This window comes from Erithacus rubecula (genome assembly GCF_903797595.1).
Source record: "Erithacus rubecula genome assembly, chromosome: 5".
Classification (NCBI taxonomy): domain Eukaryota; kingdom Metazoa; phylum Chordata; class Aves; order Passeriformes; family Muscicapidae; genus Erithacus; species Erithacus rubecula.
In genome coordinates, this window is record NC_136687.1 from 48,856,353 (window position 1) to 48,871,770 (window position 15,418).

Sequence of the window (15,418 nt, forward strand, 5' to 3'; positions counted from 1 at the left end):
CCTTCTGTTTCCTGCAGTAGAACTGCTGCAGCTGCAGAAGTCTTAGATTCATCCTCCCAGAGGTACAGGGAAAAGAGGAAAAGCTGCTGTATCAGTGCTTTGTACTAGTCAGACAGCTACCTGCAAAAAAAAAAAAAAAAAAAAAATCAATAAATTTAGTGCTGTGTGGTCTAAAGCTATCACCTCTGTAGAGAAAGAGTGGGAAAACCAAAAGCATGCCATCTCAATAAATCCTGTTTATTCTAGGATGGCTTATTGGTTTGAGTGATCCTATTAACAGTGGGCACAAAAAACAGCATTAGGATGCGAGAACATTAAACTGTTTACTCTCTTTCATTGCGCAAAGGAGATTTGTGCTGGATAAAATAACCAGTTGTCCTTTGTCTTAGACCTAGGTTAGTAGAGAAAATTAAACCCAATTCTATAACAGTGTAAGGAGGTGTTCAGGTCCTGTGAGAGCAGAAGTGAGAGAGGCTGAACTTTACTATCTTTGTAGTCCTAATAATGAATTTGTGGGGGTGTGAGGCTCAGAGTGCAAGCTCATGATGTCTGGGATTCTATCATATATTGGTTAGTGTTTCAGAGATCCAAAAGTCTTTCAAACTTTATTTTGGAGGACAAAAAATGCACACATTTCCATCTTCCACTTCTGGCTATGGAAGAGGGAAAAGAGGTGAGCTTTATGTGATCACTTCTACAGTTCTGTCTCCCTCTGCAAACACTTCTCTGATTCATAATTTGACCTGCCTGGTGCTGAGTGATCTCAGAGGTGAAGTGGCCAAATATTTCGAGACTCCTTATACTCCTTAGACACACTTTTCATTTCAGAGTTATTTACCAAATACACTGAGTACTTCTTGTGATGTGGATCAAGCTGTCTTTTCCAGATCCAGTAACTCATTTTTAGTATATGCAAACGTAACTTCTTTCAGTTGCCAGGGGAAATCCCCACTATAAATCAAAATTTTTCGGTAGCAGAGCCTTCAAATGCATCTGTGGAAATACCAGGGGTTTGTTTATGTGTTTTTATTTCCTGAGAGTGAGTTGATATTCCTTGAGGTGCAGAAGAAAGGCAAAAAATAATGACTTAGCTTGGAAGCTGCAACACTCCTGGTTGCGGATGTGTTGCATTTTAGAAAGTACTTATTAAACTGTAGGAAATAATGCTCCCTCTTCATATCCCTTGGCAAAACCAGTTAAGAGGGCTGGAGATATTAGAGAAGATGTGGTTAATGAAAAAGCTTTGTGCTTGAAATTTATTAACTGTCTAAACTTTTTTTTTTAATCGATGGTTATTTTTTTTTTCATTAACTTTGTTTCAAATTCTGAAGAGACCAGCCACAATGTATGTAAGGAAATGCAGTTAAAACCAAATTGCTTTGTACAGGAAAAAAGCCAGATTCTTGTTTTTCATTGATGACTTTTTTATTTTTCCAATTTTCTAGTACAAGTTCTTTTATAGACTTTCTCATGTGTCTTCATAAACTAGTAACTTTTTAATATATATATTCAATTCAGTACTTATAAAAACTTTGTGATAGTTGCTATTTTCCTGTTTTTGTGGAACTCTACCAGTGGATATTCACAAATTTCCAATTTCCCTTCTAACTGCTTTTGGAAGGTTAAATCCATTTTAGTATCAGAAGAAAAGAAGGGTTAGCACTGGAACAAAATAAGTGGAAAAAAATTCCTCAGAAGGAGCTATAGTAACATAAAACTGTTTCAATGGTGTAGTTGCATGCAGTTTAGATGATGCTGTCACAGCCTTGGGTATGAACATTCCAGTCTGTCAAAGTTTCCTGGGAGCCAGCAAAGCTTCCTGTGCTAGAAGTTCAGCACAGCATTTTTTCTCAATATTCTCCACTTCTTGATACCAGTCTAGCAGACATAGAATTGTCATTAAATTAATAGTATTTTTCAGTTTCACACTAACTTCCTTGTGTCTTTTGCTCAGAACTATGTATGATATATAATAACAAAAATGCAAATTATCTCTGTCTCTTCAACAAAGGGATGAGCTACTGGTTTTGAGGAATGGAACAGGGACTTTTCAGAAACAACCTGCTTACTTTTTCTCAGTGTGTGAGATGCACTCTATGGATAGCAAGAAAGGCAGGAGCCATCACTGAAGACAGGAGAGCTAGATAAGGTAGATAAACTGATCAAAAATTCTGTTTTCTTGTTATGTTTAAGCGCCTTCCTCTGGGTCCTAGCTTGCAGGAGTTTGTAATACCAGTCTGGCCAGGCTTACTTAGGTGATAGTTTATTCCTACAGTTTTTTACCTGCATGGTGTGTAACAGTATTTCTGGTATGAAATCTACATCTTGCATAGTATTGCTTTAACTGACCATCTGAAACAAGAATAGAGTAACTAGAAAAGATGAAGAAGGAAAATGTGTCTTTCTCCCTGCCTGTTTGTTCTTCCCAATCTTCTTGGATAAACAGTGTAGATTAAGACATATATGTATGCATAATAATACTGTATATTATACTACAATATCAGCTTTTATTGTTATAATTCCCTTTTTACTTAAATTTGGTCCATTCCAACCCTTTAAATAATGATTTGTATGGTTTTAAAATACTAACTTTTAAAACTTTTTGACTGTTTTTAAAATGCTTCTTGGTTATTATAGTTCTTGGATCTTTCCTGTGGACAGAAAAAGCTGTGAGCTAATGGAAAATGCTGCGGTTCCTGTTATGTGATTCCAGAGTTTCATACTGCATACTGTTTTCCTTGTTATTTTAAGGTATACACACACATATATATACATAAATGTTATAGGAGCTGGCCTAATGGTAATAGAGGATTATATTCCAAATTTAGATAGTAGTGAATTATATCTCTAATTAGGAAATAAGACCAGCTGGGGATGGGTGAATCTGTGTCTAAGGTAATGTACTGCACTTCAGTGTGATCTTTGTTTGAAAATAGTACAATGAATATGCACACAAATATATACAGAAAGCACATTTTATACTCACAAAAGCTGGTTAAACTTTTTCTCCTCCATTTTCCCTCTCTGTAAGAATAATGTACATTAGCTGCTTGGCATCATATTTCTCAGGCAGTTTGTACTTCCAGAAAATGATTTATTAACTAGAGTTCAGCTGCTTTTTGCTTTTGTTGCTGTTGACAAAAGGCATGTTTAAGCATGTTAAATGGGCTTAATGCAGTGGACAAAAATGATGGCTAAGAGTAGCAGAACTTGCTGCCAACACATATTTTTTCTTTGTAACGTTTATAAGGAATAGTTAATCTGACCTCAAAGAAAAGAAACATATGCTCCACCAGATAAGGTGCTAGAGATGAATGAATCTGTCTGCTATGGAGCATTTGTTGGAATAAGGGAGAGAATAAAATAAAAGTGGAGCATGAGGGAAGGAAGACTAAAACTAAGACAGCCAAGTCCCAGAAGGAAAAAGTGAAGTAAATCAGGGAAGTGACAAAAATAGTGAATTGAAAGAAGAGAAGGCAGATTAATGAGAGAGAAGGCAACGAGTCAGCTCTGCTGGCAGTCAGCTCTCCCTTTATGGCTTCACTTCTTATTTTGTCCTCGGTGCTAGTTCAGGACTGTGGCTTGCACACAGTGGGTCTTCTAAAGAATAGAGCTAAAACAAAGTATTGCTTCTTAAGGGGGATAATTTTCTAACTGCATAATATTAATAAACTGCTCTGTCTTTAGGATCTCCTGGCCCCAGCATTATATGCACATCCATGCATATTTTCTGAAGGGATTATTAATTTTCCTTTCAGTCCAGTGCCAAATATACAGAAAAAGAGGAAACTTAGCTGACTGGCTAGAAGCTTGAGATAAAGTATATGGTTTTAAAAGGAAGGAAATTAAAAATAAGAGAAGCATAAACAGAAAAGAAAGAAGAGAAAATGAATCTGAAGCACAAATCAGTGCAGCTGTGTAGAGGCAGCCTTTCATATCCAAGCTGCTGACTTCAGTGTCCTTCAAAGGCAGTGGTAAAGATAGAGAGTAAGATGATAGTGTTGATGGACCTGATACCTGGATGTTTGGACCTGATCTGAATTTCAGCTTCTTTTAAGCAAATGGCTTAGTTTTAATCTCTGTCGTGTATTTTTTTGTATATGTGATCAGGGGAAGAGGTGTTATTTAGCCTAAAGGTATATGACCAACATTTTGTCTTTTGCCTCTGAATTTTAAATGTTTTCCCTCTTTCTGCTATTACTGTGAACTTTCAGTATTTTTTAATGTGTTCTATTCTGTTTGGTTATACTTTCTCTCCAATCAGTAAATGCTTTTTACCATTAGCTCGTAAATAGGATTGCCATTTAAAAATATCACAGCTACAGACTGAGTGTTGGTGGTTGATCTTGTTCATAAATTCATTTGCAAAAATCATTGCTCAAAAAATAATTTAAAATTAATGTAGAGCTGAAATTGAATTTGCAAACTTGCATTTGTGCTTTCTTTAAAAATCCTGCTGAATATTTGTATTTTCACCCTCTTATTCAGCTTCTGAGTAAAAGCTGTGGCCACACGTGATCCCTCAGTCACCTGCATAAGAAATATGAACAAAACAGTGCATGTAAGTGACTTTTGCCCTGTATCACAACATATGGTGCTGTCACTGTGTGGCCACCAGTTCTCTGCAGCAGGGCTGACTCCTGGTGCTCTGGGAAGAGACTTTAAAGTACTTCAACTGTAGTAGGAAGTAAAGCACATAAAATGGAATTTTAGTCTACCTATAAAGAGAAATGGTAATTTCCATGAAGTGGAATCAAGACCTTGCTTTTGAAATGGGCTAGTGAATGTTTCCTGGAGAGGAATCTGTTAGTGAGGAGAAGGGAATTACATCACCACTGAAGTAGCGCACCCTGGCTGGCTGTGTCATCCCCAAATTACGGTCAGTGTGATTTTTAACAAAAAAAAAAAACAACAAAAAACCAAAAACAAACAAAAAAAAAACAAAAACAAACAAACAAAAAAAAATCAATTAAAGCAAAGGAGAAACAAGGCAATAAAAATAATTTGTTGATATCAGCACTGAGCTTGGGTCAGTCCCTCAGGATAATGCAGCCTGAGGCTAAGCCAGAATTAAATGTTTTCATGTTTAATAGATTTTTCTCTTTCCTTGTTTTCTACTAGAAATGCTGCCATGGTGCATAGTTGGCAGCTGTGACTGGACTGTGGTTAAACAAACTGACATTCAAGGAGAAGAAAAATTTCCCTGGAAGGTAGACACAAGCAGTCAGAGTCACTGACAGGCAGATGTCACTATAAAACCTCTCACTCAGTGATTGGCATCAGCAGCTAAACTGCTCAAAGCCAGTTGACAAGTGAGAAGCACTAGATAGCAATGTCCATCTGCCAGCATGGAGCTGCCTGGTCAGGGCAATTCCAACTGAGTGCATGTTTCAGCACTCTGTAGGCAGGAAAAAAAGTAGAGGGATGTGCTGATAGTAATGTTTAACTTTCACCTATTTTTTGTTAAAAAATTAATGTTAGTAATTATGATATTAGAAGATCAGGAAATTTCCATTGTTAAGATTGGTACTTGAAATATTATGAATTTGAAGAATAGATGATGCCACACTATTGGTATTTCTTCCAAGTTCAGGTTGGCATATTCAATTTTGCATTCAGCCATGAAAATAACAGCAAATACTACAACATGTGATGTGCCAGAACTTCAGGCTGATCTCAAGTTACTTAAACTTTTTCTATCTGTGATTATTGGCAGGTATGATACTTTTAAAGTTTAAAATTTATGCACCACATTGTGTCTGCAGACAATTACTCTGGCATCCCAGTGACAGCATTTTCTGTGTCAAAAAGCTTCTTGTTCAAAAACATGGTCTAAATTTAGTAAAATCTGTGTTAATGTGTAAAATATAGCTTAGCTCAAGGGAAACTGATGTGAATGTTCCACTATGTTCCACATTTATGTGGTTGCATGGTGCCACAATATTTTTATACGTGGCCAGTTGTAACTATTGGAGTTATGGGATAGTTGGAAATATGAAGAAGAAAATAAAAGCAGTAATTTGCTCTAAATTGACTTGGCAATGTTAGCTCAAAGTGTTTGTGCCTTTTCTTTGCTAGATTGTCTATGTAGACATCTCAGTTTTAAGTAGCGAGGCAAACCCTGCACTTTAGGCAGAAATGACATTGGCTGAGACACCATTTACTGAAGCTCCTGTGGCTCCCAAGTTCTGTAGTTACAGGGTCTGATGTGGGAGGACACTTTTTATATTCTTTTATTTTTTTTAATGAAAAATCATCGTTTTGTACAGCTTTTTTACTATTTTGAAGTGAAGAAATAATGAGGTTGTCTCCAACAGTGAGAGAGCTGCATCCCAAATTCTCTTTTCTCTCCCACCTAGCATTAATGTAACGCAGAAATTTATGAGTGTATACTTATAGTCATAATTATGCATAGTCTGGAACAAAAATTATTTTAATGTTTTTAAAGGCAAGATAAATGTCTTGTCCTTTGCTTTCCCATTTTTGAAAACTGGGAAGACATCTGATGCAAATGTCTTTGACCAGTCCTTAGGGACCTGAATCTTCCCTTTGAGGAGAGGCTGGGTTTCATTGCATTATTTTTCAATAGGGGTAAAAGAGATAGATTTCTAAAATAATACAGAGACCTATTTGTCTTGCTGTGTCCCTTCCTTTACCATAGAAGGTCTACCTAAACCTTTAGGACATTTCAGTAGATTCTGAACTGTTCAATTGCACTGATTTATTCCCAGTCTTTTGGGGTTTTTCTCCATGTATCTTTGGTGTTCTGGCTTTTGTGGCAATAGGACCTTGCTTAAAAACAAAAGAAAACTCCACCAACATGGAAACTCTGATGAGGAATGCCTTTTCCAGAGCCTGTTCTCTTCCTCTCTGCTTCCCTTCTCCCTCCTCCCAGTTTCCCAGCTGGCAGACCTGGCATGGTGACATGTTGTGTCAGGTTGCATCAGTCATGTTGTCTTCTGTGACATTCTGGCTCAGAAGGAGATGTGACTGATGAGAGGTGATGGTGTCACATCACAACCGAGGCCTCAGCTGGAGAAGTCTGAGCAATTTTCTCATCCATCATTAAATGAAACATGGGATGGAGCAGCAGAGCTCTGCCTTACATCCCTTCCTTTCTCTCCAGTCCTTTTCACACAGCATGTTTTGCTGTGCTGCCCAAGTTAGCTTGGATCAAGAGCTGTTTTTGCTGAAGAAGTTTTGAAGGCATGTAAAAAGGAGTTTTGTGGCTTCTGTACTGGTGGCATGAATTTATCCGTGGGCAACTGTAGCTGCTCTGTGTCTGATGAACCTTGTCAGCATGTCCTCAGTACTGTCCTAACTAATCACAGCCATCATGTTGTGAGCTATTCCTTGCAATCAGGGAAATGAATTTAGGAGCTCACAAACTTCCCTCAGGCACTGTCAGAGGTCCACAGCTCACTAAAGCTACTCAATAACAGCAGGCAGTTCCTGCTTGTTCCTGTGTAAAAGGAGCAGCAGTCCGTGTTGCAAAGCTGGAAAAGGGAATGTCTGAAACAATGATAGCCCTTGTTAACCTTCCAATTATATCCTGAACAAATACCAGAGATTCCCTCCCTGCCTGCAGTATCTCTTTGTGCTCACCTGCAGCAGCTGTAGGAAGTGCTCTCCCCACTGTAAAATACACATACATTTTCTGTAAGAGGGTGCCAGCAGGACTCTGAGCAAGACTGGGCAGGATAAGTTTCTCTGCTTACATGAATTCCACTTTTTTAGGTTAATAGTTGCTTTTCAAACTATGTTTTTCAGCTTCTTTTCAGATTGACAGCAATACAGCACTTCTTGGTGAGCTGCCCATGTTGTAAAAACATGATTCTGTGAATCACCTAATAAAGCTGTGGATTTTCTTCCTAATATTGACTGGTAAATAAGGCAATTTTGAGAAAATGGAGGCAACATACTGCTTGTTACTGCTAGGAAAAACTAGAGGAATCATTATCTTTCCCTGAATCATGACCCTGGCTGAAAATTCTCACCACTCTCAACTCCAAACACAGCTATTTTCCCTTCTCTTTTCAAGTAATTTTTTATGCCAATAGAATAAAATACTTCCTATTTTCTACACCTTTTCTTGTTTTGGTGTTTTTCTGGACCATGATTTTGGGGCTTATGTTTTCCAGTATAAAATGTAATTTTTTTTTTTTTTCTCTTTTCACATACCTTTTTGTTTGATCACCTTGGAATAAGTTCTTCCTCTCTTGTTGACCACTTTATCCTTCCTTAAAATAATTTCTCTTTTTCTGTCTCCAATTCTGCTTCTTCAACTCTTCCTCCACCTTTTTTCCACCGTCACCAGTTATTGTTTATTTCTGTATTGTGGAAAGAGTCAAGCTGTCTTTTTTTGACCCATATTTTACAAATACCTTCCTGTTCATGAAAAGAAAGTTAGTCTTCACTTCTGCCTCTCTGCCTTAGGTCTTACTGACTATCCACAGTCTGGGGACACAGAGAGGTGTTTCCTAATGGAAACACTCGTAGAAGCTGGTACATCTGTGTGACACCCACTAAGTCAACCAGGAAGGATTTATTGAATTTAACTCAAATTATTACAGCAGGCTCAGCTGACAAAGATTTCATCATTCAGAAGCCCTTCTAAACAGTGCTTGCTGTGATGAGTGTTGCTGGTCTAGACTAAACCTGGGATACACTTTGGCATTGGAACCTTTCTTGTAGGAATCTGTCTGGTAAAAACAGGTTTGCTGTACTTACATGGGCAAGCAAGCTGAAACAAGACTGTTTGTCTTTCTTTTAAGAAAATGAAAGGAAAGGTCCAAATGCTTTTGGTGTTGCTCTTTCCTCATCTCTTCCCTAAGTGGTGTTTTTCATTTTTCCAGGACCTTGAATTTATTTTCCTGGGAAAATATGCTTTGTATCTTCCTGACCAGTGCGGAATCTCACGGCTTGCAGAGTGGAGCAGTGGAAGAAATGCCAGAGTTCTCCAGTGCTACTTTTTTATTTTGCCCTGCTTTTTCATGTGCTCACATATTCATGAGCCTGTGTTACAGCTATTCTTGAGAGCTGGATTGTCTTTGCTCTCTTCTCTGGGAAATATATCAGGAAGATGGGCAAGGATGGGACACGAGGCCGTGCTGAGGCTTGTTGGGCAGCAGAGCTGGCTAGGCTGTACAGTAGGCAAGCAGGTTGGAGAGAGAGGGTCCATACACAGGGTATCAGTCTCTCCCTCCAGTTTGCAGCTTCTGTTTTCTGCTTGGCTGCACTCACTGCCTTCCTAGTGCCCCTCTGGGAATTGCCCTCTTATTACCACAATTACAGTCTGTACACATTTCATTAAACTAATATCGCTTCGCGCAGACTTTCTCCACCCAAGTGCACAGCTGGAGGCCCATTTCTTTTCCTCAGCTTAAACACTTTGACAGGTTAAGAAAGCTATTATGGCTGAATAACAGGTGTTGCAAAACAATGTGCATTTGATGTTTAAATGAGAGAGCTTCTTTATTGACTGCCTTTATTGCAGCGAAGACTCTCCTTTTTCAAGATGACTGGATTTTTATTGGTTTTACTGCTTTTTAAAGTGTATTCTGTTGTTTCAGAATAGGTCCAGAGTGGCTGTCTGCTGTTATTTGTTATTCTGATGTGTTTTGTTATCTGCACATTTTTGCTGCCTTCTCCAGGTGTGGGATACTGATGCTAAATAGAAAAAATTTATTTTGTCTCTGTCTAACGCCAGTCCTAAGTGATTCTTGTTCCTGGGCAGCTCCCAATAGAGCTATAAGCCATTCTGCACCATTACTTTGCTTATTATTTCTAACCAGACTTGATTCACATTCCACCTATGTATATAACATCATCTAAAAATATATATATGTAAAAAATACAATAGTTTACATATTTAAGTTAAAGCTGGGCTTTAGAATGATTTGCAGAGATTTTCAGAGTGTTGCAGAAGACTTGGGCATACACTGGCCCAAGTAAATCCCATATGTGTGCAAATCTCATCATTTGTTATTACTCTGTGGTGCTATGCAACATGTAATAGAGTACGTTCACAGATCATCTAAGAATAGCATGGCCCAAAAAAAGGAGTGTGTGAGAATCAGGTATTCAATGCAATATGCTGCTTAATTAAACACAACCAATATATTGTAACTGAAAGAAATATTAAGAAGATAAAAAGAGGGGGAAAAGTAAGGTTTTTAATGTTGGCATATACTTTCAGAAAAAAAAAAAAAGATTCCTAAGTGGTAGATATCTTCCCTCTCCATGCCTTCCATCTGATACTCAGGCTGAATTTTAGCAAAGCTTTCTGCAAAGCAGGAAGGGCATTTTCTTTCCTACTCCCACAAGTAGATTTTGCTTAATGCAAACAGTTTTAAGGAGGTTCAGGGCTGAAGAATATATAACTATGTGTAACAGTAGAGTAAGGACATCGTGGCTCTGATATAATCTTTTTTTTCTGTGCTACTAAATATTTTGTACTCCAAAATTGTAAAATAAAAAATTAATAATTTGACATTTTAGAAGCCAAAAGTTCAGAGGAGATGAAGTCTTACATCGAAAATGAGGACAAAATCTGTTCAAACTAGCTTCATTAATATGAAATCTTTACCCTGCTGTAACTCCTGCCACTAATCAGGCACTGAAGCAAGGTCTGGCACACTGAGGAGGGAGAGAGTCTGTCTGTGTTTTGAGGGAACTGTAGACAGTACTGGGAAACTCTCACAGGAGGTCTGGCTGGCTGGGCTTATTACACCTTTTTTTCTTAAATGACTGATGTGAATACCACATGAATTATGTGCAACACCAAACTGCAGGTAGAAGGAAAATTGAGTGCAGATGAAGGTGGAAAAGCAACGAGCTTTTGCCACTATCATATATATATTTTTTTTTTCCAGTAGGTAATAAATTTCTTCTGTGAGCCTCTGGAAAATTAATAGAGGAATTAGCCATTTCTCATTATCGTGTTGATATTTGGTATATTTAAATTTCTCACAATGCTGAAGAAAAATGAAATGTTGATTGTTCCTTTTTTTTTTTTTTTTTTTTTTTTTTTTTTTTCTTTTTCTTTTTCTAGAAATGATTCTGTCAATAACTGAAGAAGTCTGTCAGGATGTTGTCAAGAGAAAATTGTGCTGCTTCTTTTGTTGCCTCTTTTCATCTCCCATGTTTCACAAGTCAGCCTGTGAATATTAAGTTGCTGTTGCCAGCTTGCATATTCAAAAGCTTGTATCTCAATTCATGTGTAGTTGTCTTCAGTACACCTAACATGTAACTACTCCCTGCAGTATGTTAACAAAAAGGAACATTTTTGGCTATCTAGTGGAATCCCTGTGGAGTAACTGAACACACTACAACTTATCTAGATTGATAATGGTGTTAGTGAGTCTTGGCTGTGTTTTTTCTTCTCCTCTTACTTGTAACAAGGCCCAAATTTTTTTTTCTCTAAGCTAAAGCCATATTTACAGTTTAGCTATTCTTGCCTTCTGAAAATCCAACCCCCCTCTAAAGTTATTGGCAGTTCCTTCCATTTGTTCCATATTTGAATAGTTGGGATAGTTGGCAATAGTTGGGGTCAAGGCACAGTCAGGAGGCCAGTGAGTTTCTGGCTACTCCTTCCTCTCTCAGCTTGTCCTGTTTGTGCAGTGCAGCTTCAAGAGAATCAGGGGAGAGGCCAGAGGAAAGGAGATTGGCTCTTCAGTGGAGGGATGCCTGGATTCACGTGTGGAGGAGGATGGAGATGAGACAGTGAGGCTGGAGAAGATGCCTGTAGGCTGATGGAGAGGCAGTAATATAAGGGAAAGAGAGGAGGCAGGGCTTGTATGCTTGTTTGCATTGCACACAGCTGAGAGAAACAGGGACAGAGGGACCAAAAATCAGGAGACAGGCTCTGGCTATTGAAAAAGGCAAAGAAATAGAATTAAAGTAGCAGTTAATACAGAAAAAAGTAGGGAGGGGAAGGATATATTAAATACATGGTGAACAAAGGGAGAGGCAAAAGAAGAGGAATAGAACAAATTGAGTGAAGGTAATGAATTACAAAAGGAATGTCGTTAGTCTGCCTTCATTTGCATTTATTTCTCTCATGACTGACTGGAAAGAACGAATTACAGTAGAAAAGGTGATTGGAATGGTAGAAACAAAATGTGGATAAGGAAACCTACATACTGTAAAAGTATTTGTAAACAAAATAAAAAGGATCAAAGTGTCTCAGTTAGGGCTTGGGGAAGGACAGAAATAGTAATTCTCAACCTGTAAAAAGTCTTTGCTTGTTTGGGATTTTTTTAAATTTTTTTTTTAATACTTATGGCACTGTTTTTCTCCAACTTCCCCCCTTCTCTATCAGCAGTTTTTGTTCTGCCACACGTTTTGGAAATCTCTTGACCACTATGGATTTTTCTCCTCAAAGCACTTCCCAACTTGGATTACAGCTGCCTGCACCTTGAAGGCATATCCAGCAGCTTCTAGGAGGTCTGGAAATTGCTCTTTTTGTGGACACACTTGTAACAGAAACCTTTCTGTTGCTTACACACACTTATTCGCTTTTGTAGTCACCTTGTTTCTAACCATGTCATAGGAAATTCTAGGGGCAGGTTTCTTGTCTTGTGGCTGGCAGGATAACAGGAGTGTGAGGGCAGGTGGGCTTCAGGCTATGGGCAGGGCTGGGTGCAATGAGTCAGGAAACATTTCTGTGCCAGCAAGCAGATCCTCAGAATTTCCTCTGCTTGTACCTATGAGCAGCACCAGGCTATTTGCAGGTACAGGCAGAGGTAAATTCCAGGTAACACACGCAGGGGGTGAGGTTGGTTTTTTTGAGCTGGTCTGGCTGATTTGGCAGCATGTGTCCAGGCTAATCCATAAATTGTTAAAAGTAGCAACAACCTCAAGCAGGTGGTGTTTGGTCTGAACTTTGTAATCTAGTATAAATAAGGTGCACAGTTGATGTATTGGAAAGAACAATCAGACCTTGAACTCACAGAACTGAGAAAAGGAAATCTATAGATTCATCAATGGGAATTTTTGTGTCAGCACCCCGCGATAGGTGTCCCCAGAAGTACTCTTTCTGTCATTAGAATGCTGTTTAAAACAAGGATATGCTGATAGCCTCAGCTGCTACCATGTAGGAATTAAATGTTCATAATCATTCCAGTCAAAGCTTGGTAAAAAATTGTTGTTCATAAAAGAATCTCCTATGGGCCTTCAACTTTAATAAGCTTGTTTATGGAATTATAAATTCATAAGCATCATAAAATTATAATGGAAAATCGGGAAAAATACAGCATAAAGCTGTTTTCCACCTTCTTTGCAAATTTTTTCTCTAAAATCAGGAAACATGATTCTGTAGGGTTTTGGTAGGCGTGTAGATTCCTCATATATCCTGTAGGCTCAGGTCAGGATAACTGGGGGAAAGAGAAGTGAATACTGACTGAGAAGTTTGGTAAAGAGTTTATGTATTAGTTAGGCTGTAATTTCAGAGAAAGTTTAGTAGCAGTTGCATACAGTTGGGACACTGAAGTTTAAAATAGCTTCTTGAATTGTAGAAGATCAAGTACTGTGGAGCACATGTGTTTCTCAAATCAGGCTGTAAAATCTTTAATGGTGAATGAAATGCATCAATATAATGTGCTGACATGTTTAGTTTAATTTCTTAGAACACACTTATTATGCAGATGTCTCTGTTCATGTAAGGGTCTGTACGTGTCTTGATGTACTTTTGTGTAGACAAGCAAAATCCAACTTCAGGGTTTTTTTTTTTTTTGGTGCTAATCTTGGGCATATTGTCTTTTTGTTTTACATGGGCCTTGATCCCCAGAAGCTTTAAGGCAAGATTCTCTTATACCACAGGTACTTTTTGTAAGTTTGGAATATTCAATGCTCAAGAGCCTTTAATTTAAGCATGCTGGGAATTGAACAATACCCAGAACTGCAGTCACTGACTCTCATCTTCCTTTGTGAATCACCATCCCAGCAGTGCATAGTGGTTCTTTTGGCTTTATTATTGTCTTTTGCCTCTGTCGGGTTTCAAAATGTGCATTATCCCACATTTGTGGGAATTATCCCACTTCTGGGTTAAAAGAGAAGAATCACTACTGATGGAACAAAAGAAAAAGTATTTTAATCTTCAGGTAATGGCTCTGAAGAAGTTCTGGAGAATGGAAATTCTTTAAATTGTCTGAAATATTCACTGAGATAGAATTATAGAATTTCAGATTTTGGCTGTAGATAATTGTCAGGAAGGAATAAAATCTTATGAAAGTCACCTGCTTTTTTAAACACTACTTGACATTTATGAAAGGACAAATGAGCTTTGTCATAAAAGTACAGAACTGTTATCAAGTTTTTGGTTCTTCTGCAAACTTTCAGTTGAACTTATAAATGCCTTTAATCTATTCCTTTCCTCTATTAATCTCAATGCTACTGTTATCACACTGTAGAATGAGGAAAATATTACTTCTATTACACTTTTGAGTTACAGACTTTTTAAAATGACCATCTTCCTTCAATTTATTGATGTGGTCCTTGTGGACTACATACAAGTTGGATTTTTGGCACGGAAACAGTAATAAAATATTTTCTTACATTTGTTTAGTTAAACAGACCAATGACATCTTCTGAACACCACCAAATGCCAAAACATGGCATTTAAAAAAAGGAATATATTACTGGAATCTGCACTTTTAATGCTAGTTTAAATAAAAATAGAAGAGTCTATACATTAAAAGATGTGGGAAACACCAAGCTCTGCCTTTTATTATAGTGGGATTGAACACCCATGATGATAAATTACACAAGATAAATTTGTCAGGAAATTAAAACATTGACTAGAGGGCATCAAAATGCTATCAGAAGAATCTTCTGTCCAGTGGGAACATTGGCACTAGTGAAAGGATACCTGTGATAATATATAATTTTAATTGGACAGTGTCATGACAGGCTGACCAGATGCAAAGAAAAAAGCCTAGCAGAAAAATAATATGAAAGGAAGGCAAGGTAATTGCTTTATTTATATATCTTCCATTTCCTTTAAAGTAGCTGATAGTTTTAGATCGCTTTGAAGTATTTTCTGTTCTAGAAAGGTTTTCTTTCTTTTTTTTGGTTTCTTTTTTTTAGATATTGCAACATTGGAGTATCTTCTATGATCAGTAGAGGGTCCTTTGATGAGGAGCTGGGTAAAAGTGGACAATGAGTGCATGCTCTTATTGAAGAGGAAAGGGCTGTTGTAGGATTTCCCTGCAAAATCTCCTGTTAAAACTTCAGTGTCATGGGCAACTGTACAAAGGGATACACAAAATACTGATGCAAAGACTTGAGTTAAAATCTCCTTGTGAAATCACAGTGTTTAGCCAACAACAACCCCCTGTAATAATTTCTGGGCTCTGATGGTCTTTAGTACAAGGAGAGGGGACCTGGGATATAAGCACCAGCCTCAGCTGTTATTTCA

General features: G+C 37.8%; 1 long non-coding RNA gene across 1 annotated transcript in view; it reads left to right on the top strand.

The window, feature by feature from the left end:
• LOC306802863 overlaps window positions 1-15,168 on the top strand; it is a 30,413-nt gene extending 15,245 nt beyond the window's left edge. Inside the window, exon 3 of the long non-coding RNA XR_013774497.1 lies at window positions 15,088-15,168. This is a non-coding gene — a long non-coding RNA (uncharacterized lncRNA). The remainder of the gene's footprint in view (window positions 1-15,087) is intronic.
• The last annotated feature ends 250 nt before the right edge of the window (window positions 15,169-15,418 follow it).